The 21,942-nt window shown below is 39.0% G+C and overlaps 1 protein-coding gene across 40 annotated transcripts in view; it reads right to left on the bottom strand.

Moving 5' to 3' along the window:
* NRXN3 (neurexin 3) overlaps positions 1-21,942 on the bottom strand; it is a 1,571,803-nt gene that overhangs the window by 124,235 nt on the left and 1,425,626 nt on the right. The window lies entirely within an intron of this gene.

Raw genomic sequence — 21,942 nt, 5'->3', positions numbered from 1 at the left:
ATATATCATGTATTTTCACCATTTTCAAGCCCCTTTTTATTACTTGGGAATTTCTGCATGAAAATCACATTGTATTTCTTGAGAAACTTGTCTGCTCCAACTGTTCATTTCTCCAAGGAGACTTACACACCACCCACCTTTTCTATCCCAAAGCATAATGATGTTGAAGGAGAAGGAATGGTAAGTATGATTAACATACTACGAGGCAGTAATGATCTGTTTCTGGAATTAGTTGGGTAGTGAGATTTTTTTTGTTGTTGTTCTTTTAAGGCTTCTGGAGGATGTAGGAAGAATAAAAATAAAATTTATCTGCAAGATGTTTCTAAATGGAATGAATTTATGACATTCTTATAGGGCTTATTTGCAGCTCTTTAAAAATAATTGACTATCTAATTAGAGAGATAGATCACATCGATATAGAACACATATACAGATAAATACTGTTTTTTATGGCCTCCACTATCATAGATATAGAAACATACAGAGTGAAACTCACTCAATATTTTAACTCTTGAGTTTTCTGTGTCTACACATATTTTCCAAAATGGGGTTTCAAACATGCTTGAAAAGCTCCTTACTTTTACCATTTATCTATCTTAATATAATTTTGATTTTCTTAAGAAAGAAATGTCCCATGGTATGTACACACACACACACACACACACACACACACACACACACACACAGAACACAATTCTGAAGAATTCTTTCTCTCTACCTGGTTGAAATACTCGAATGATACTGAGAAGAATATAATGGGTTTAATCCTCTTTACTTTAGGTAACTTATTTATGGTTCATTTATATCAGCTTGAAGTATCTCAATGGGAAGGAAGACTTAGAAATGGACTAGGAATCTAACTGATGAGTCAATATGGACTCTCACAGCAGCACAGATGGGTTCTCTGGAGGCTCAGGGGTTAAACAGCAAGACCAACCACTGCTTGTTTAAAACATGGTGAAGGTCCTTAAACTCCTTACCTAATCTACCTGTCTGAGAAATATGAAGAGGTGTCTATATAAAGTATGCATACATGTTCATCATTACAAGTAAACCACTTATAGAGGCCCTGAGATAAAGGCACCAACTCTGGGTTAGCTGAGTGAGACCAAGTGGCAGAGAAGGTGGGTAACTCACCAAAGACACAGTATTTGAACTGAGTCTTGAGGAATTACTACTTTTACAGGCAAAGAGGGTCGATAAAAGAGAACAATAATGATAATAATAACTAACATTTACTGAGTGCTTACTATGTACCAGGCACTAGCCAAAGTTTTGAAATATATAAACTCATTTTTATCCTCAATAACCTTATGGAAATGTTGGTATCTGTATTATCTTCATTTTACAGATGAATAAACATGGTTTTGTGCACGTTACATGTTCCTGAGTAGAAAGAACAACATTTGTAAAAGAATAGCAGGGTATGACTAGAATGCTAGGTACAAATGAGAAATATTAGTAGATAAGAAAGGAAAAAGAGGCAGGGGTGGGATATAAAGCCTTGTAAGTATGATTCTACTTGGAAGGTGACACTGGAATTTATGTAACTGTGATTTTCTCTGCAATACATATGTATTACTTATTTAGAAAGGAAAATCAGTGTAAGTCTAAACAACTTTGGGAATTTGAGCATGAGGGATAGAAACAGTGTTCTCATATGAAGACAGTAGGTAGTTGATGAAAGGGGTAGGAAGCAGATTCATAGAAGGCGCTTTCACTATCTAGATTTTGCTTTTAAGATGGGAAAGTCCTGGATATATTTACAGACCAAAGGAATGATATTAATGACACCATTGGAAAATGAAGGCAATAAAATGATGTCAAAAAGCTTGGGAAGAAGCCAGGGTGGAAGGATGATGGGCACAAGATTCTGAATAAGGGGATGAAGGGGTTCTCCTAAAGTGAGCACTGACCTAGGCAGACTTAGAGGTACAGGAATTCAAAGAAACTCATGATTGCTGAATATGCTGAATATGACTGCTAAATCTCTGAAACTTTAGCAGTTCAGGGCAATGCAGGGCAAGGCCATCAAGCTGGGTTATTGCAGAGGGGAGGGTGTCTTATTGCCATCCTAGCTGAAGCCACTATCTCTCTTACCTGAACTGTTGCAATAGTCACATAACAGGTATTTATGCCTTGTCTCTTGTTCATCTTTTCCAACACGGTGGCATGAGTGATCTTTAAAAAGCATAAATCACCTCATGCCACTCCACTATTTAAGACATTTTAATAGTTGCCAATGAACTTTAACAAAATAGCTCCTTTGTATGGTGTACGGGCCCTTTATCATTAAGGCCCCGTCCACCTCTCATACAAGATCTTCGTTACTTATCTTCTTTCAAACTCACCCAACAAACTCACTCAACTAAGGGCCTTCACATTCCCTATGTCATTCTTCCTCCAGATTTTACATGTCTGAGTCTTCTAGTCACTTATGTTTCAGATTATGTCTCCTCTTTAGAGAGACTGTCCTTAAAGTAGCTACCCATCCATCACCAACCCTCTGTGATGTCTCCCTGCTTTATTTTCTTGACAGCATTTGTCAGAGAATACTATAGTCTCTTGTTTTATTTATTGGCAGTCTCCATTCCTGCTCTTAAAATGTATGTTCCATAAGAACTAGAATAACAATTACAATTGTTGCAACTTCAGAGTCTATAAGAGTGTTTGATCCATGGCAGGAATCACCTTACCCTCTCCACTCATGTTGGTTGGATGGGTGAGCTGAGAGGCTGGGCCTGTGAAACACAGTCCAATTTTTTGGATTCTGAGCCAAACCCTTAATCTTATAGGCAAAGGTCTGATGGTCTAAGAGGCTATGGTTCAAGATAGGGACAATTAAGAAATTGTATCAGTGAGCCCTGGTGAGAAAACGAAACCAACATAAGAAAAGGCACTACAGTAGCGTGGGCACCTTAAACCTACTGATGAGCCATCATAATCTTCTAGAAAGTCCAGGGAGCATTATTTGCAAAAGCTGTATTATTGAGAGACACTTATAATGTAAAATACAAACATTTTACACACTCAGAATTAAATTGCATTGCTTTCTTCTGATTTTCTAAAAAGATAAAGTGTAAGGTAATAAAACAAAAGCTTTGACTTCCCACCAAGTCTCTCTCTGATCTTTATTCCTTAAAGTTTCTGGGTGATCTTACTACAAAAGTAGTTTTAAACACAGAAGGTAGAGGCACCTGGGTGGCTCAGTCAGTTAAATGTCCGACTTCAGCTCAGGTCATGATCTCATGGCTCGTGGGTTCGAGCCCCGTGTCAGGCTCTGTGCCAACAGCTCAGAGCCTGGAGCCTGTTTTGGGTTCTGTGTCTCCCTCTCTCTGTGCCCCTCCCCCACTCATGCTCTGTCTCTCTCTGTCTCAAAAATAAATATAAAAATTAGAAAAAAATAAAACACAGAAGGCATATTGAGATTTGAGTCTCAGAGGGAAATTTGAAAGAATCAACATGTTGCTGAGGGGCCAATACAATTTTTAAGTTATTTGAACCATGTGCCTGTTCTGTTAGTGATGGTGTTGGGGACATCTCCAACAAAAAAGGCAGAAAAATAAGAGTTCCTTTTAGAGTCAGCATGGGAGTCAAAGCCATGTGTGCTTTTAAGGACTAGGACCTGGGGCCTTTCTAAGGAAGAGATTGGATAGCTGACAGGTGCCCTTTGCTAGTTCAAACACTTCTTCAAAGCAGTAGTCTTGTTACCAACAGAAGATATCATTGATATACATTAGATGGTGAATCCTACTCAAAGGAAATATACCATTTCCCCATATCAAGAGGAATCTTTAAGAAAGCCTTGCCTTCTAAATGATCTAAGATAGCACTTAAATGCAAGATAGGAAATTGAATTCTCCATGCCATTTAAGAAGGAAGGAATCATCTGGGTGAAAAATTACTGCAAGCTAAGTTTGGAAGCAAAGACTATGAAAACCAGTATTCACAGATTTGAGTCTCAGAGGAAAAGGTTTGGGGAAAGGTGACTGTTATTATTACTAATAATCAGAACAATGATAATAAATGAATTTAATCCTAAAGCAGGAGGTATAATTGACAGTGTAGGCATGCAAGTCTTGTAATTACCCGAGTCTCAGCTGTGCCTGGGCAGTGAGAGTGGGAAGAACTGGAGAAAGGAATTACAATTAAAAAGAAATTGACATATATGAATTGAATCAGGCACATTATCTCCAGCTTCTGGTTCAGAGTTTGTATTATAAAATTAAATAGAGAGGCTAATTATACTGCAGGAAAACTCCCACTGAACTCCACAGTTTCCATCAGGCAAGAAGAAATACCAAACAAGGAATGAGAAAATAGGAAGAAGAATCAGAAGTTTTCAAATTACTGATTTCTGAATACCAGTGTTCCACTGAGAAAACAAGTAACTGAAAAACGGGATAGCTGTCAAGCCTGGAAACCCAGACGCAGACACATACTAAATGTTTTCCTGATATTACAATACGTGACAGTTTTCATGACATTGGTGACATGACATCCATGACAATTAGAGTATTGTGATCTGTTCAATGTGAATAGTCACCCGTTAGCAAACGTAGTTCAATATACTGTGCAAAATTATGATAAACACAGTATGTTGATGTCTTTCCAACAATCTTTACATATGTGTCTTTGAGGCTCTGCCCTAAATTACTTGTGCCTCTGATTTTCATTTAAGAAACATGTGCTTTGGGCATGCTACAGAGACAGTAATCAAGAGTATTCAGAACTGGGGGACATGAAGCCTATTCCACACAGTCATGCCATTCACTCCAGTTTTGGAAAATTCTATTCGGTCAGTCCTATACCACTTTGTTACAATAATGGGATGGTGCTTCTTTCTGTGGAAAACCTTTTGAGTGGGCTTCTATTAGCCATTCAAGTATGGGCATTAACTGGGTCACCTAACATGGTCGGATCTGGTATATTTCCAGACTTTAGAGCCAAACTGTAGACCAAAGACTGAGAAACACGATGCAGTATGATCCCTACTGCAGGGCTTTAACACAGGCTCTTCTTTTTGCTTGGAATACTCTCCCTTCTCCTCCTCTTTGGTCTCACCAACTTGTCATCCTAAATGGCATAGTTCCTGCACTGCATCCTCAAGAAAATCTTTCCAGATCAGAAAATAAGCTCAGGTCCCTTTATGCTTTTTAGCATCCTGTCCTCCATCATACCTGTCAAGACTGCGATGAAATAATTGTGAAATTGGTTTGTTTCATGGCTTCTTCCCATGACGTAATTCTGTGAAGACAGGCAGCATACATCTGTCTTATTCAGTCTTTCATCTCAATCTAGATTCTTCTACACAGTACGCAGTAGCCAGTAAATATTTATTAAGCAATTAATCTTCCTTTTTCAATTCCTACCACCATCTTGAATTCAAATTAAATACTAGAAAAAAGAAAAGAAAAAAAAAAAGACTACAAAGACCCCTTTTGCAAATGCCACCTCTGCCTTACAAGAGGTTTGCCAGAATCTCCACAGTCCTTTAGGGGGGAAAAAAAACCACTTCCACCTACCACCTGGGTCTCTCTCTCCTCAAGGAGTTTTGGAGAAGGCTGGGAGATCTGGCGGAAGCCTCGTTCAATTGTAAAATCATTCCCTCAGCCTCATTTATTGAGCTCTTTGGGACACAACATGATTTAATAGCACCAGACATGACAAAGCCATCTCTGATATTTTCTAACATAATTGCCTTTCATTGTACATTGCAAAGGGAAATGTCTCTTGAATTTAAAAAGAATGCTGAGATAGGAAAATGTTCACAACAGAAGAAAGAGAAAGCTCTCTTACACAAAAACATGGTGAAGAGGAAAACAGAAGAATGTAGCTCACTGAAAATGAGGGTGGGGGAGAGAGAGAAACACACCTTAATTCCCCTCTGATCAATGACATGACTGGCACTGTTTTATGTGATTTATATTTCCCTGTAATTACTATGCACATAATCAAAACATACCAAAGATTAGTTTTCTAAGACATTTACTGCAAATCTCAATTAAAAAAAAAACACCTATCTAAAAAAAATAAAATAAATTAAAAAATAAAATAAAATAAAATAAAATAAAATAAAATAAAAACCACGAATCTCCCTGTAGCTATTAGAGTCAAAAGAACATTTTATAGGAATTTTCTGTATGGCTGTATGGTACTTTCTTTATGGCTTTGGAAGTGAATTTTGTTATTTATCCCCTTCTTCAAATATTTTGATCTACTTCAGAGCCTCCAGAAATCTTTGTTTTCTGGTTGGAAATGTTGATAGAAATGATTCGCTGTAGAAATGGCCTTGGGAGTATCCTCACCATCTACACTCAAATTTCCCCTGAAACCTCCTATTTGTGATTGTTTTCATTCTGGCCTTCAATCATCTCTCCTCCAATGAATGTAAACCTTTGGCTCATACTTAGTGTAATTACTTAATCAAAACCTATTTCTAGTATATATATACATCCCCATAATAGCCATGACATTAATTCACTGATTTTTTTTTGGAGCCCTATCTGTGTTCTTAGAATGAATTACTCCTCATGAGGGGCAGAAAATATGTGGGGGTAATTCTGCAGCACCTATTAACTAGCACATGTGAAGTGAAGCTAATCAACATGTTACAGTGCTAACTAATACTGATGGAAACTGAGAGCCAAGAGAACAGACTTTATTGCCAAACACTGTATGATGAAACCCAATGGCATGCCAACACACTGACTTATGTTTCATAGCATAACAATTCTGAAGTGACGGTTCCAATCCTTGTCCCTCTGAAAAATATACACATCTGACATGTAGAAGACTGAGCTATGCCCATTCCTGGGTGCAAAATATTCCAAGTGTGCAAGTGTGTGTGTATACACACACACACACACACACACACACACACGTATATATAATAATTTAATTCATATTCTCTCTGAGGTGGCCAGGTAATGAGTATTAGAATGAAAGTAAAAAAAACAAAATACACAAAAATAGATGCCCTAAGGAAACACAAAAATACTCAAAGTTTTGCCTCAGTATACAGAAGGAGTTGATGGTATAATTCTTACCAGAATTTTGCATTGATAGTAAGTTTTACTATATAATACCACTAATAATAAATATGAAATATAAAAGTGTTATATATAAAATATGTAATATGTATTGATTATATATAAATATTTCATAAATATACAAAATATATAAAATACATTTATGAAATATTATAATACTCAAGGCTCCACTACACCATTTATTACCTTCCAAACTCCATACTTTTCTGACAGTATCGTTGTTCCTTGTGTGTATTTCATATATACTTAGTAATAGCTGAATTGAACAAATTATACCCAAATCAGGGTGCCAATGTAGGGCAGCTAACGGGCGAGTAACAACAGTGCTACAAGAGCACAAAGCTCAGGGGGAGGCAGAAGGCAGTTCTGGAGATCCCAGCTGTAAGTGCCAGCTTGAGGTCTGTTGATAAGAAGTTGAGATTCAGAGAAAAAAAAACAAAACACAAACAAATAACAACAGAAGAAAACCAGGTGCATGCTAGGAATCAGACATCACACTGTTATTTCAACAACTGTAACATTGAATGCCTGAAGACATTGGACAAATGCTTTCAGATTTATTAGTGAAGATGATTTCTAACCTATAAGTTTCTCCCACAGAGAGTATCAAGTAGGGGTAAGAATGGATAAGACATTCTTCAGATAGACAAAATCTCAATGGTTGTACTTTCCGCCTGTCCTTTCTCAGAAGGCTATTGGAAGACGCACATCTTTAGAATGAGTGAGCAAACTAAGACAAAACTTGAGGTTTAACATAAAAGTGAAGCCCAGGGATTTCCCAGAATGAGAAGCAAGGAAGATCCAAGATGACAGCTGTAAGGCTCAAGACATATCAGACTGGAGACAGAAAGAAGACTGTCAAGGATTTTGCCAAGAAAAAAGTATTAATGATAGATTACCTGTGTGGTATTTGTTTGTTGTTGTTTTTATCGAAGAATAATTGACATACAATATTGTATTAGTTTCCAATGTACAACATAGTGATTTAACATTTATGTCCATCACAAAATTATCACCACAGTAAGTGTAGTTACCATTTGCCACCAAAGAAAGTTGTTACAATATTATTGACTATATTCCCTAGGCTACATTACATCCCTGTGACTTATTTATTTTATGACTGGGAGACTGTGCCCCTCAATCCCCCTTCACCTATTTTGCCCACCCTCCCATCCCTCCCCTCAGGCAACCATTAGTTTTTTCTATGATTCTATGAATCTTGTTTTAGATTCTATACATAAGTAAAGGCATATAGCATTTGCCTTTCTTGGACTTATTTCACTTTTGCATAATACCCTCTAGCACTATCCAAGTTCTTGCAAATGTCAGATTTCATTCTTTTTTATGGTTAAGTAATATTCTTATTTATATATGTACATAAAGAAAATGTGCACACTTGGTTTGCTTCTATATCTTGGGTACTGTAAATAACACTGTGATAGGAGTGCATTTGTCTTTTCTTGAGATAAAGAAAATTTTTGTTTTCTTGAGATAAATACCTAGACGTGGAATTGTTAGACCACTGTTTTATACTATACCCAAAACTAAACTCAATGAATTAAAGACTTAAATATAAGACTGAAAACCATAAAATTCCTAGATGTAAATGGGCAGTAAGTCTTTGACATGGGTCTTAGTGATTTTTTTCTGGATCTGCTTCGTCAGGCAAGGACAATAAAAGCAAAAATGAACAAAGTAGACTACATCACACTAAAAGGCTTTTGCACAGTGAAGGAACATCGACACAATGAAAAGGTAACCTACTGAATGGGAGAAGATATTTACAGATGATATTTCCAATAAAGGACTACCATCTACAATATACAAAGAACTCATAAAATTCAATATAAAACAATCTCATAAACAATCTCATTAAAAAATGGGCAGAGGACCCAAGCAGACATTTTTTACAAGAAGATATACAGATGGCCAACAAGCACACAAAAAAGCACTAAGGATCAGGGAAATGTAAAACAAAATCACAATCAGGTGTCAATTCACACTGTCAGAATGGCTAATATCAACAAGAAAGAAATAATAAGTGTTGGAGAGGATGTGGAGACAAGGCAATCCTTGTGTGCTGTTGGTAGGGATGTAAATCAGTGCAGTCCCTATGGGAAACAGAATAGAGGTTCCTCAACAAATTAAAAATAGAATTATCATACCAGCCAGAAATTCCACTTCTAGGTATTTACCTGAAGAAAACAAAAACACTACCTGCATGTTTATATTGAGAGAAGTTTTATAGCTATGTTGGCTACAACACTGGTAAGTCGCTAGAAAAATAAGTTATGAGATGATGAGGGTATTTATTAACAGAGTTGCAGAAGAAAGGAAATATCATCATAACAGTAGAATGTTATGTCAGGAGCAGGCATTTATTCCATTTTTTTTTCACTGCTTGTACCTTCAGTTCCTAGAATAGCACCTGGCATATTCTAAGCACCCAGTGAACATTTGTGGAATAAATGAGTACATGTATGATTTTACATTTTTCTCAATAAATGAAAGTCATAAAAATGTAAACTCATAACACTGATTCAATCAAAATGTGACAGAATTTTATTGGCAAATTGAAGGTGAGGAAATGTGTATGAGTTGGAAGACGGAGGGGGTGAGAAAATGCAATTCTTTTATTCCAGAGTCATAAGATATGAGCTAATATGTAAAACTGAAAAAGTCAAGAAATAGAAGCTTATCATTAGACATACAGAGGAAAATATCCAAAAAAGCAACTAAGTGGGTTTCCAGTGTGGAGTAGGACCACGAGGCACAGGGAGATGTGGAAAGAGACTGCTGTGCTTCTGCTGTTGCTTGCTTGTTTTCTTTTAGGTTTGTAGACACTGTCCTCCCCCTCCACTCCATTGAAGTATAGTTGACATACAATATTATATTAGTTTCAAGTATACAACATAGTATTTTCAACATTTATATACATTACAAAGTGATCACCATTATAAATGGAGCTACCATCGGTCTAGATACTTTCTTAACTTGGGTTTCTCAGGAAACAGACTCTGAGAGCTAGTTCTGTGTGGGGAAGTTCTGGGAGGAATGCTGTCCAAGTCTAGAGACAGGGAGGAGGTGAACTTCAAAGCAGTCACAACAAAGACCTTAGCTGACCTCAGCACTCACATGGGGCTTCTCTAGCTGGGAGGCCCTTCCCAGTTGTGCAGACTTGAACAAACAGCTGGATCCTTTATATATCCTCTCAGCCCCATCCACTACTCACTGGATATGGGCACATCCACTGGAAGGGGCTTGACTTTGGGCAAAGTGGCTTCTTTAGTCAAGGACAGCTCCAGTGAAGGAATCAGCTGATAGCCACCAGCTGGCACTCATAGTGGTCGAAGTAACTATGCCTCTGCTCCAGAGTAATGGTGTCTCTGCACTAAAGTAATGGAAATCTGGGTGCTGGGTAAGGTTTTGAGCTATGCAGAGGTATTATTTTGACAAATGTTAAATTAAAACTTCAAATTAATACATGCTTATTGTTTACATTTAAAAAGATGGGTGTACAATCTGCCCCCGGACATACAGATTTTAATGATGAAATCAGAACCTAAAACCAGATTGGCCCATCTCTAAATCTCAACTAGTTGTGTGGGATTGAATAACCGAACCATCTCTGAGATTCTTCCCATATAAACATTCCATGAAACTAAAATCTCAAGGCAATAAGCAAAATCTTTGCAATAACTATTGTAAACTTAGTCCCTGAGAGGAAAATATGTTTCAGACGCAATCATTTTATTATAACGTGGTTTACTATTGCCATCTTTGCTAGCCAACAAAGACACTGTCTAAATTTGAAACTTGTCTGTTTTGGGGCGCCTGGGTGGCGCAGTCGGTTAAGCGTCCGACTTCAGCCAGGTCAATATCTCGCGGTCCGTGAGTTCGAGCCCCGCGTCAGGCTCTGGGCTGATGGCTCAGAGCCTGGAGCCTGTTTCCGATTCTGTGTCTCCCTCTCTCTCTGCCCCTCCCCCGTTCATGCTCTGTCTCTCTCTGTCCCCCCAAAAATAAATAAACGTTGAAAAAAAAATTAAAAAAAAAAAAAAAGAAACTTGTCTGTTTTGAGTAGACATTAAAGACCTTATTCTTAGAACTGACCTGTTTAAATATAGGTGGCTGCCGTCCCCTGCGTCTATACCTGTAATAGCAGATCAGTATGCTAACTTTCTGTAGAAAACCTGAACTCAAAATGAGCTCATATTTAGAAAATATTTAAGAGCCTTACCAGATTGTGCATGAAGGCCAAAAGATATTCATTCTTTGTTTCTCCAAAGCCTGGACTCTTCAGGTGCCCAATGTTTGTGTAATAGATTATTTGCCCCGCGAGAAAAGAGGCGTTTTGTCTGTTTTGGATTTCTGCAGCCCAAGTGCCTAGAATAGTAGCTAGCCCATACTAGGTACTTAATTTACTCAAACATTTGTTAATTGAATACAAAATCCAACTTTTGAAGTTGCGTTTGGCACTGCAGCTACACATTCCATATTCTCATAAAGTCAACTCTGGAAATACAGCATTCTCTAAATCAGATTATAGTACTTTCGGTTTGTGTTAATGAATTTGCCACTTTATCAGTAGACACGTGTGGTGATAATGCTTTTACTATGGTCCCATCTTTTCAACAAGGACTACCGTTCTGTAGTCCTCTTAAATAGCAGAGCCGGAAATTACTTGGCAATCACCTTTTCTTTGAATGAGAAACAGGGCAGAATCAGAAACACAATACCTACATAGAGAGAATTATTTTTTTAAAAAAGTAATCCTTTCAAAACTTGAAATCAGCTAGGATATGGAGGCAATTATATTACGGGAGTTACAGAGCAATGAAATTATTCTGTCCAGTCTTTTGCATAAGTGGTCAGGAATAACATTTGCATATGTTATATCATATTGATTCTTGTAGACAGAGACTCAATAAAGACAAAAGAACACATGCAAAAATAAATGCCTAGGAGGGAAAATACAGAAGACACAGATGGAGGCATCTATTATATTCGGCTTTACAATAAAACAACAAAAATAATAAAGCAAACAAAACCAAAAGTAAACAGCAACAACAGCAAAACCCCATCCAGGTCAGTTCCCTTTAGTGTAAAGTGTCTATTTCTACCTTGTCCTTGCTCATTTCTCCCACATGAAATCTGCTTTGAAATGTCATTCCCCCCCCCCCTTGCCAAACAGAATAGATAGGGCAGTAAGAAACTAATAATGATAATAATAATAATGAGAAATGGCCTCAGAGATATATTTCACGTTTCTTTCTTTCTCCTTGTCTTTCTTCAGAGGAATAGCTTCCCAGCCAGTGGGGCATTAATCATCAGAACAGCAGCTCCGAGATAAAGCCTGGGTGAAATTTCATTGTGCATTATAGTGTGAGTTGTGGGTGCATGAATATGTGTCTCTCTCAGTATCGGGAAGGAGAAAGTGGAGAGGCAAAGGAGAAAAATCTGTCATTTTATATACTCATACTGCTCAAGATGGTCAGGACTGGTTCCCCATTGTTACTGCGGATTAAAATCATTCACGTCCTTCTGCTTTCATCAGAGGTCACCTCTCAGAAAGTGGGATAAATATTATGACAAGTTAAATTCTAACTACTTTTTTTTTAACCCATCTGCCTTGGGGGCATGTACCAGAGTAAGGGACAGGAGGAGGGGACTGTGGAACCAGGAGCAGGACTGTCTGATGGTATATGTTTTTCCTTGTTAATCCTCAATTGGGTATCCGTTCCCTCACTTACATAATGCTTTGGGTTAGCAATTCCTGTTTTGAAGATCCCTGAATGAAGTGTGGGGAGACTGTCTGGGAGAGACGGCTAAACAGAGGCTACAACTGCTCAGCAAGGAGCTGTAAATACCTACTAGATCCCTGCTCCCCAAAGTGAGGTCCACATACTGCAACACGACAGCATCTGGGAGCTAGCTACAAATGCATCATCTCAGGCCCCACCCCAGAATGGAGTCACGATTTGTGCTTTAAAAAGGTCACCAGGTGACTTGTGTACACAAAACAGTTTATGAAGCACTCTTCTAGCCAATACATGCAAACATATGAGCATCCTCTCCCTCCCTTTTTTTTTTAATTTTTATTTATTTATTTATTTTGAGAGAGAGATAATGCAGAGGTAGAGAGAGAGAGAGAGAGAGAGAGAGAGAGAGAGAGAGAGAGATTGGGAGAGAATCCCAAGCAGGCTCTATGTTGTCAGTGCAGAGCCCAATGCACAGCTGAAACTCACAAAACATGAGATGATGACCTGAGCCAAAAGCAAGATTCAGATGCTTAACTGACCCAGCTACCCAGGGGCTGCCTACTTTCTTTCTTAAGCAGACACATACCCACACAGACACACACACACAGACACACACACAGTTGGGATGAGAGATAGAAGAGGCTGCATTATGTACACAAGTCAATCAAATTTCCATCAAGTAATTCTCTCAGTGACTGCTAGCCACCACAGATAAGGTGTGCATGTATTTCCCCAGCCATCTCATCCCTGCATGATGAGAAAACCAAGGAGAACCTTGCATTCTCCATTTAGCTAACAGAACTAGCTCTCTAGACAACCCAAGGCATTAATTAGATGGTTTCAAAAGGCAGGGCTGTCATAACAGCTTCAGTGTGTTTCTAATTTTTACAATCATTCAAACATGCACCAGAAAGGTATGAAAGCACATCCCAGCCCTCCTACTGCCTTGTCAAAGACAGAATGGAAATATCCATCTTGAAAGCTGGCTAGCAATGACTGCTATTTGAAGTCATTTCCTTGCCATATATAAACAGAAATAAAGGGACGCATTTCAAGAAAAAAAATAGAATCAATTCTTGGACCTCAGTTTAAATAAGAATCATTGATTCTTTCTGACGACTCAAGAGACATTAAGTAGTTTATCTTCTACATAGAGGTGGTCATTGTGGAATTCCTTCTGAAAGTTTTCAGCAAAGAAGAGGGAAAGGAAAAGCATCATTATTTGTATCGTGATTTTAACTATATAAAGATATTCTATTAATTTCTCTCAACCTTACCCATCCAATCCATGAAATGGGCAGGTGGTTCTTAAGCAACATAATTACAGAGTATTTACGCTTATTATCTCCTCTCCTTTCTTCAACTTTCCTTGTCTTTCCTCCAGTTCATTTATCCAGCCACCAGCTGTTACGGTATGTGCAAGGCACCATATTAGATACTGTTGAAGATATTGGAAAAAAATGTGAATCTACTCTTAATGCTTGTTAAATGAGGAAAGAAAGTGTTTTCCTTTGATAAACATTACTGAGCCCCTTTTTGTGGCAGGTGCCATGCCAGGACCTCAATGCTGAGTGATGAGCTGCATAATGCTCTTGCTCTCAGTGTAGTGGTTTCTCATAGTATCTTCCATCAATGTTCTTTCAAAAGATTCTGAAGACAGGTGACTGTGGAGCCAGCAGTGTCATAGGGTCATGACCAGGGATAAGTGGGTTCATATAACATACTCAGCCATAAGACAAAAACAAAAGAGCTAACAAAAGCAGGTCGAAGATTCCCACCGACCTACACACACACATACAACCAGATAAATGAACCTCAAGTAAATTTTCTCTCCATACCAATGAACAGAAGCAGTGGGTCATTAGAAATAATTGTTATATACCTATATTTAAAGGTAGGTTTTAGGAGAATTAAGAATTAAGTAATTTGGAAAAATAAGAAGGAGAAGAAATTGGAGAGGCAAAATGGATAACATTATATTTCCAAAAGTGTTCTGAAAACTCTGAGCATTAGAAGAAGCCCTTGTTATTATGACAACAAATAAGCCCTAAGGAAAGAGAATTTAAGACCAGAAGTGAATAATATGTGCACCAGATACAAGGGGACCTTCCTGGGACTCATTATTATTAAGGCAAAAATTTAAGAGCAGCAAAACCACTGCTAATGACCACTGTCACTGGTGAGCCCCATCAGGGAGGGGACCTGTCAGGGGTAAGGTGCTTGGAAGTGAGATCCAGCCTGTAAGTATTAAGAGGTGTGTGTATTCCCTGAGAAGGCGCTGGTAGATTTGCATGTTTTGACTAATACTGACTGAGGGTTTACCTATGCTGCAGAGCTCTAACAGTGTCTGAGACAAAGATCCTGCCATCCAGGAACTCACATACCATGAAGTAGAGACAATAAACAAATAAACATGTGACATAATGTCAGGTATAAATAACTGCTATGGCAGACAACAAAGTACCAGGTAGTAGAGAGTGTTATTTTATAGAAGATGGTCAAGGAGGTCCTCTCTGTTAAGGTACCAAATGGGCAGAAACTTGGATGAAGTAAGGGAGTGAGTCATGCAAATACCTTGGAAGAGCTGCTTCAAGCAGAGAAAATGACCAGTGAAAAGATACAGAGGTGCTTGATACATTCAAGCTGGGCTGGCACTAATGACATATTCATGTAAGGTATAACATTTAAGGGGGTGCCACCCCAAATCACTTATTCAAGACACATGGTATTATATTGCAATATTTTGGAGTCAATATCAATGCAAACAATTTTCCATAAGCAAAATATCAACATTTTAAATACAGACAAGATCCAACTCTGCAACTGTAGAACCCTTCTCGCCTCTCCTTTATCTGGGCCCTATGCTCAAGGAAGATCAAGAAGACCTATGTACCTGAAGCAGTGTGGCAGAAAAGAAGGCCAGAGAGCAAGGAGGAAATCCATACATCACACAGTAAGGATTTTGGCTTCAGACTTAGCCATGTAGTATGTTGGGTGATTGGCAAAACCACCTGGAGCTTTAGAAACGTTGAGGGTCCTCTACAGTGAGTAGTCAAGAGCTGACCCCACTTTTCTCCCGGTTGTTCAAAACAAGAACCATCACTTGATCAGCAGGTCTGCTGAACTTTCTATCCTAGAAATATTACATCCTAATTAGAAGGGCATCTCTACAACTTCTCACAATTTGTAGGTTTCCTGCCTGTCTATGATAAGGACCTTCTCCTAGGACCCTTTAAGGGACTAACCTCAGCTTTGGGAAGTACTGATCCCATCCACTAAAACTAAAGTATTAAAGAGGGGACCAAAAGAAATGACACTGTATTCTCTTCCCTGGCCTACTTGTACTATCAACATATAGGTCTTTAAGAGGTAGGTAAAGCCACCAAGCGTGCTTGCTCTCTCTCGCTTGCTCTCTCTCTCTCTCTCTCTTTTTCCCATGAGAATGGTGTAATCCCTGAGAGAAATTATCACTGGAGTCTTACCAGCTAATGAGAAAATTAGAGTCCAATTCCCTCCTCCTCAAACTATTCTTTGAGAGGGGAAAAGAAAGTACCTGCGTGAGGGTAAGGAGAAGACAGAAGATATTTCTTGGCTGGCAGCTTAAGTCTAATTAGACTGACAAATCTTCAGCGCCTTCCCCAGTTATGAGGCTTGGCAGGAAAGGGACGAGCCCTGGAGCCGCACATTATGTAAGGCTGTTAATCAATATTAGTTGAGCCCTAATCCTAAAAATAAACTTCCCCTGGAGGCTTTGTTGTCTAGTGGTAAAACTGAGGGCTTGGAAACTGTGTAGACTACTGTCTCACTTCTGTCAAGCCGGTGGCAGCAAGAAAAAGGTGGAGGGGCCCTGAGGGGATAATTCCTTAGGCAAGTGCAACCATTCCTGATACCACGTGATCTACCTCCTATTATAAAGCATGATATTTAGGATGAGGTAAATAGACTTATCTTGTGTCCCAATCTAAGACAGTTTGGTTACTCGAAGAACCTTGAGAAAATTTGGTGTTCTAGCCAAAATCTCAAAATGCCATTGATAACTGTATTCTGTAAATGTGTGGGTCATGTGTTTTGTTGAATCATATAAAATTCCTGATACTTGACCGTTTCAATCTATAAAAATGGCAATTTCATACACTTTGCCCTAATAGAACACTTTGATGTAATAACCATTCGGCAAAGCCAATTCCTACATCAGAAAATGAAAGACTTTTCCACAGAAATCTCTTCTAATTGAGGAGTTGAGGGCTCTGGTTCAATCTGGGACATTCAAAGGAAATCCTGGGTTATTATGGGGTTGTATAGGTCTAGACAAAATTGTTCTCCTGTACTGGGGAAAATTAAAAAGGGGAACTGTTTAAAATGGAACCAGGAGGCCAAGCTCTACCACTCTTGGTCAATTTCAGGTCCAACAAGAAGAGAGGGACCTGGTAAGTTGATAATACATTAGCTACTACTGTACTCTCCCAGCAGGAGTTAAGAAAGCTTTTCTCCTCCCCTGGTAACAGCCCAGCAAATGAGACACCTCCACAATTCAGCCAATGAACAGCCACTAAACTTTGAACTCCCAGTTCACTCCAACACACTTACTGTTTATGACACCCTTCCCAACTCCCTTCTTTTCTCTATGAGACCTGTCCTCTCCTGTGTTTCCCAGACGTGCCTATGGTTTTCCTATAGCTTACTTGTCCCAAATTGTAATTCTCTGCTATTCCCAAATTAACCCATTTTTGCTGGTAAAATGACTGAGTTTTATTTTTAAAGTTAACATGCTTATATAACCAATCATACAGGACATCTAAGCCTTATGGGGATCTGTGAGTTCTGGGAGAGCCTCTTGGTTTGAAGTGGTTTCCTTAAGTCTAGGATTTAGTGAAATCCTAGGATTTAGGATTTAGTGAAAACTTATGGGTAGGTCATGGCCTAAGTTCTTTTCACGCATAGTCATATTTATTACTCACCACAATAGGAAAAGTACTGTTATTGTTATGCCCATTTTACAGATAATGAAACCAAGGCTTAAAGAGGCCAGTCAACCTGCACAGAGATACACAGCTAAGTAACTAGAAGAACTTGGAATCCAGCTCAGAAATTCTTACTCTAGAGTACACCCATGGAACTCTACCTGAAATAGGCAGTATGAAGGATCAAGTTTTTAAACACTTTATTTATTTTTGAGAGACAAAGAAGACAAAGCATGAGCAGGGGAGGGGCAGAGAGAAGGAGACACAGAATCTGAAGCAGGCTCCAGGCTTCAAGCTGTCATCACAGAGCCCGATGCAGGGCTTGAACCCACAAACCATGAGATCATGACCTGAAGTCAGACGCTTAACCAGTTAAGCCACCCAGTCACCCCTGAAGGAGCAAGTTTTTAATCCTAAGTTTTTTCTTTGTTTTGTTTTGTAATAGTCAATATCAAAGCTGAAGTGTGTTTTTTACTAGTCCCAACCTAAAACTGAAAGCAGACCACAAGGAGGAATTTCCATATAGGTGCTGTTACAAAACCTAAAAAAACTGGCTTCCTTCTGGAATTTTTGAAAGTGGTTCATCTTCAACTGCCAAATTTATGAGTTCGAGGTAAGAATGAAATCTCACAAAACTCTCAAGTCTTTCATTTCTGTTTATTAGGATAGCTCCAATCTGGCTGAACATTGTGATTTTCTGGTAATTTTCTGGTGCCAGGCAGCACTGGGCAATGTCAAGGTGACTTTACCAATGCCCAGCACAGAAAAAGTGGGTCACGATCAGTATCCTGCTAATAGCATATAAAGGATTCCAAATGGTGATGTGCACAGAACACACTGAATTCTTTCTCTACTGATAACGACTCGGTCTGTAGGCTTAAGGTAAGAGAATACACATTATTTTTGGAACTACTTTCCTCATAGCCATTTCCTGCCTCATAGGAACAATTTGGTCCTGGTGACCACAAATTACCAAAGACTTTTATTTCTCACTTTTGCCTTCTTTCCTGAATGGGTATCAAGAAATTTGAACACAGACTGAGTTAAACTTTTCCATTTAAGAAGCTGACCTGTCAGTGTCATGATAGTAACCCTGACACAGAGGTCAGTTGTAATACAAATGCCTGCATAATTGCTTGGGCACCCCTGGTAGTAAAACCAACAGGAAACCCAGTGCAGTTCTCTCCTCTTGGTCCTCTCTCATTTAGGGGAGTGTGGGGCCATGACTCTCAGAATCTGGATCTCTCGCCTCTCACAAACCTCCTCTATCCATTCTTTGTTCCAGTTGGACTTGGTTCTCTCTCTCAGGAATTACCATCCCTGATTTTGACACTTAGCTTCTGATATGTAGCCAACTGAGATTTGTTTCTCATCACCATGTACCCAATTATACTCATCCTACAAGGTCCAGTTCCATTCCCACCTAATTTGTGGGATCCAGTCAAGCCATCCCATACTAACCCCTTCCTCTCCCCATACCACTACGATTTGTGGGTCACTACCTCATATTGATTGCTCATGTCAAACTCCATGATGGCAATGTTTCTGATTCTTCTTTGTAACCTTAAAAATATGTGTGGATACATTTCATAACAGAACATATTCTTTGAGGCCCATAGAACCCCATGGTGGTTTAAAATGGAAGAGAAAAGGGGCGCCTGGGTGGCTCAGTGGGTTGAGTGTCCGACTTCGGCTCAGCTCATGATCTCATGGTTCGTGAGTGTGAGGCCCACGTCAGGCTCTGTGCTGACAGCTCAGAGCCTGAAGCCTGCTTCAGATTCTGTGTCTCCCTCTCTCTCTGCCCCTCCCCCCGCTTGTGCTCTATCTCTCTCTGTCTCTCAAAAATAAATAAATGTAAAAAAAAATTTTAAATGGAAGAGAAAATTAAAGATGAGGAGTGAGCTATCAGAGAAGTCCATTCCTGAGATCTTAAAACCTTTTCATTTGCCAGGACACATTCCAGCCTTCAAATTCTACCTTGACCCTCCTTCAAATCCCTATCCCCCCAAAACCGCCTAGCCCCCACTGTGAACTACAGATGGTACTGACAGTGGAAGCAGACCCATTTCCTGAGGTAGATCCTTGCCTGAGAGGGTATTGACTTACATACCAAATGTTGAGGGCAGAGTATAATAATAAGGTTAAAACATATTTAATCTTATTCTTTAAGATGTACCTGTTTTAAGAATTTTACTTATATTAACTCAGCTAACCCTCACAACAATCCCATGGTGTCAGCAGTACCTTGGAATACCCTTCCCTCCCTCTAATTTTACAACTTGGTAGGCTTATATTAGTTACTAATTTTTGCTCTCCTCCCATCGATAAGTGAGGTTAATGTCTCCCTTCCCTGAAACTTGGAACAACTTTCTCTAGGAGCCCTAAACCTCTATGAAAGAAAGCCTAGAAACTACATATAGGGGGTCATGGATCCAGCTGAGTCCAGTGTTTCTAGTTAACCCACCAAGTCACAAGGTGTGTGAGTGGAGCCAGACTCTCCAGACCAGAGTAGTCACTGAGTAAACTCAGTCAGTTCCATGTAGAGCAGAAAAATTGCCTTGCTGAGCCCTGCCCAAACACTAAGTTATGGGAAAATTTGTTTCATAACAATTGCTAACTAGAACATATGTTGTGTTAGGGTCCCCTCCCTAAGGAAAGAAAACACAAAAAGACAAAAAACTCAAGGTAACAAGGTACGTGACAACATCCCTCATGACCTTGTAACATGAGACCACTTAATCAGACTGCATGTTTGTGTGTGTTGCCATATATGGGAGACAAACAAGTAGAAAATATATAAAAAACTATGCTAGGTGGTGTTCAGGGCTCAGTTCTTTGGGTATGAACCCAACCAAGCAGTGCCAACATGAATAAAGCTGCTGCTTGGAAAGAAAAGCCTTGGGGTGTCATGACTCTCTGTGCTAGAATCCTGCTACAATGTGACTCGCTCAGAGTCACTTAACTCATATGAAGATCTAGGTTTTAAACCCAGGCAGCCTGACTCCAAGTACATGCATTTAACCACTGCTATAGCCTTACCACTGAAGAAAAAAAATAAATCTATCCAAAGCACATTGATCATCCTGGAGGGAAAATTGTCTGTAAGCCATGCTTCAGTCGCTAAGTGACAGGTATGTAATAAAGCCTTTTTTGTTTTCCAATTTATTCAATAAATATTTATTGAGCACCTACCTCTATTTAAGTACTATTACCCACGCATTCACTTTCTCAATGTACTCATCTGCTTCTCAATGCACCCACCTGCTTTCTCAATGTTAATTTTTTTTTTTTTAATGTTCAGGAGAGGACCTGGAGATACTCTCCTTAATATAGGGTGAAGACCTGATGTTCAAGCACCATAGCTGTGAGTAATTTACACAGTGCATATGATCCACAAGCAGTTCTGTAACAAAGAAGAGCATCAGAAATATCAAAGTAGTGATTACTTCCAGGAGGCTGGGGCATTGAAGGGCCATGTCAACTCAAAAGCTATTTGTTTATGTTCACACACAGGTAAGAACAGCACTGAAGGCACTTTGCAGGTTTCCTTTGATCTGAAATCAACACAAATCAAAGCCAGTCGGAAACAAACTGCTGAATGATATTTTCTTAGCTTATGTTTAAAGAAAGAACCACTGGAGGGGCATCTTGGTGGCTCTGTCGGTTAAGTGTCTGACTCTTGATTTCAGCTCAAGTCACGATTTTACGGTTCATGGGATTGAGCCCTGTGTCCGACACTGTGCTGACAACATGAAGCCTCCTTGGGAGTCTCTCTCTCCCTCTCTCTCTCTGCCCCTCTACCACTTGTGCATGCACATGTGTATGCTCTCTTTCTATCTCAAAATAAATTCAAAAAAAAAAAAAAAAGGAACCAATGGATTTTTGTATAACCATATGGTTTTACACCAGGTTTTGATGCTTATTTTGTTTTTCCTGGATGAGTCTAATTTTAGGACAACCCTGGTCCAGCAAGGCTATCAAAGCAAAGGAAGCCAGAATAGAGTATCATCTAGAAAAGGCTATAAGATTTCATACATGATCGTTCTGGTAAACGTGAAATCCAGTCTTTCCCACTTTTTTTTTTCTCCCAGAGGTCAAAATTTTATGAGTGTATTTCACCCAAGAAAATTAGCTAGATCACATAGGGCATATTAGAGCTTCTGAGACTGA

This window comes from Leopardus geoffroyi, chromosome B3 (assembly GCF_018350155.1).
Source record: "Leopardus geoffroyi isolate Oge1 chromosome B3, O.geoffroyi_Oge1_pat1.0, whole genome shotgun sequence".
NCBI lineage: Eukaryota > Metazoa > Chordata > Mammalia > Carnivora > Felidae > Leopardus > Leopardus geoffroyi.
This window is presented reverse-complemented; position numbering and strand designations above follow the sequence as displayed.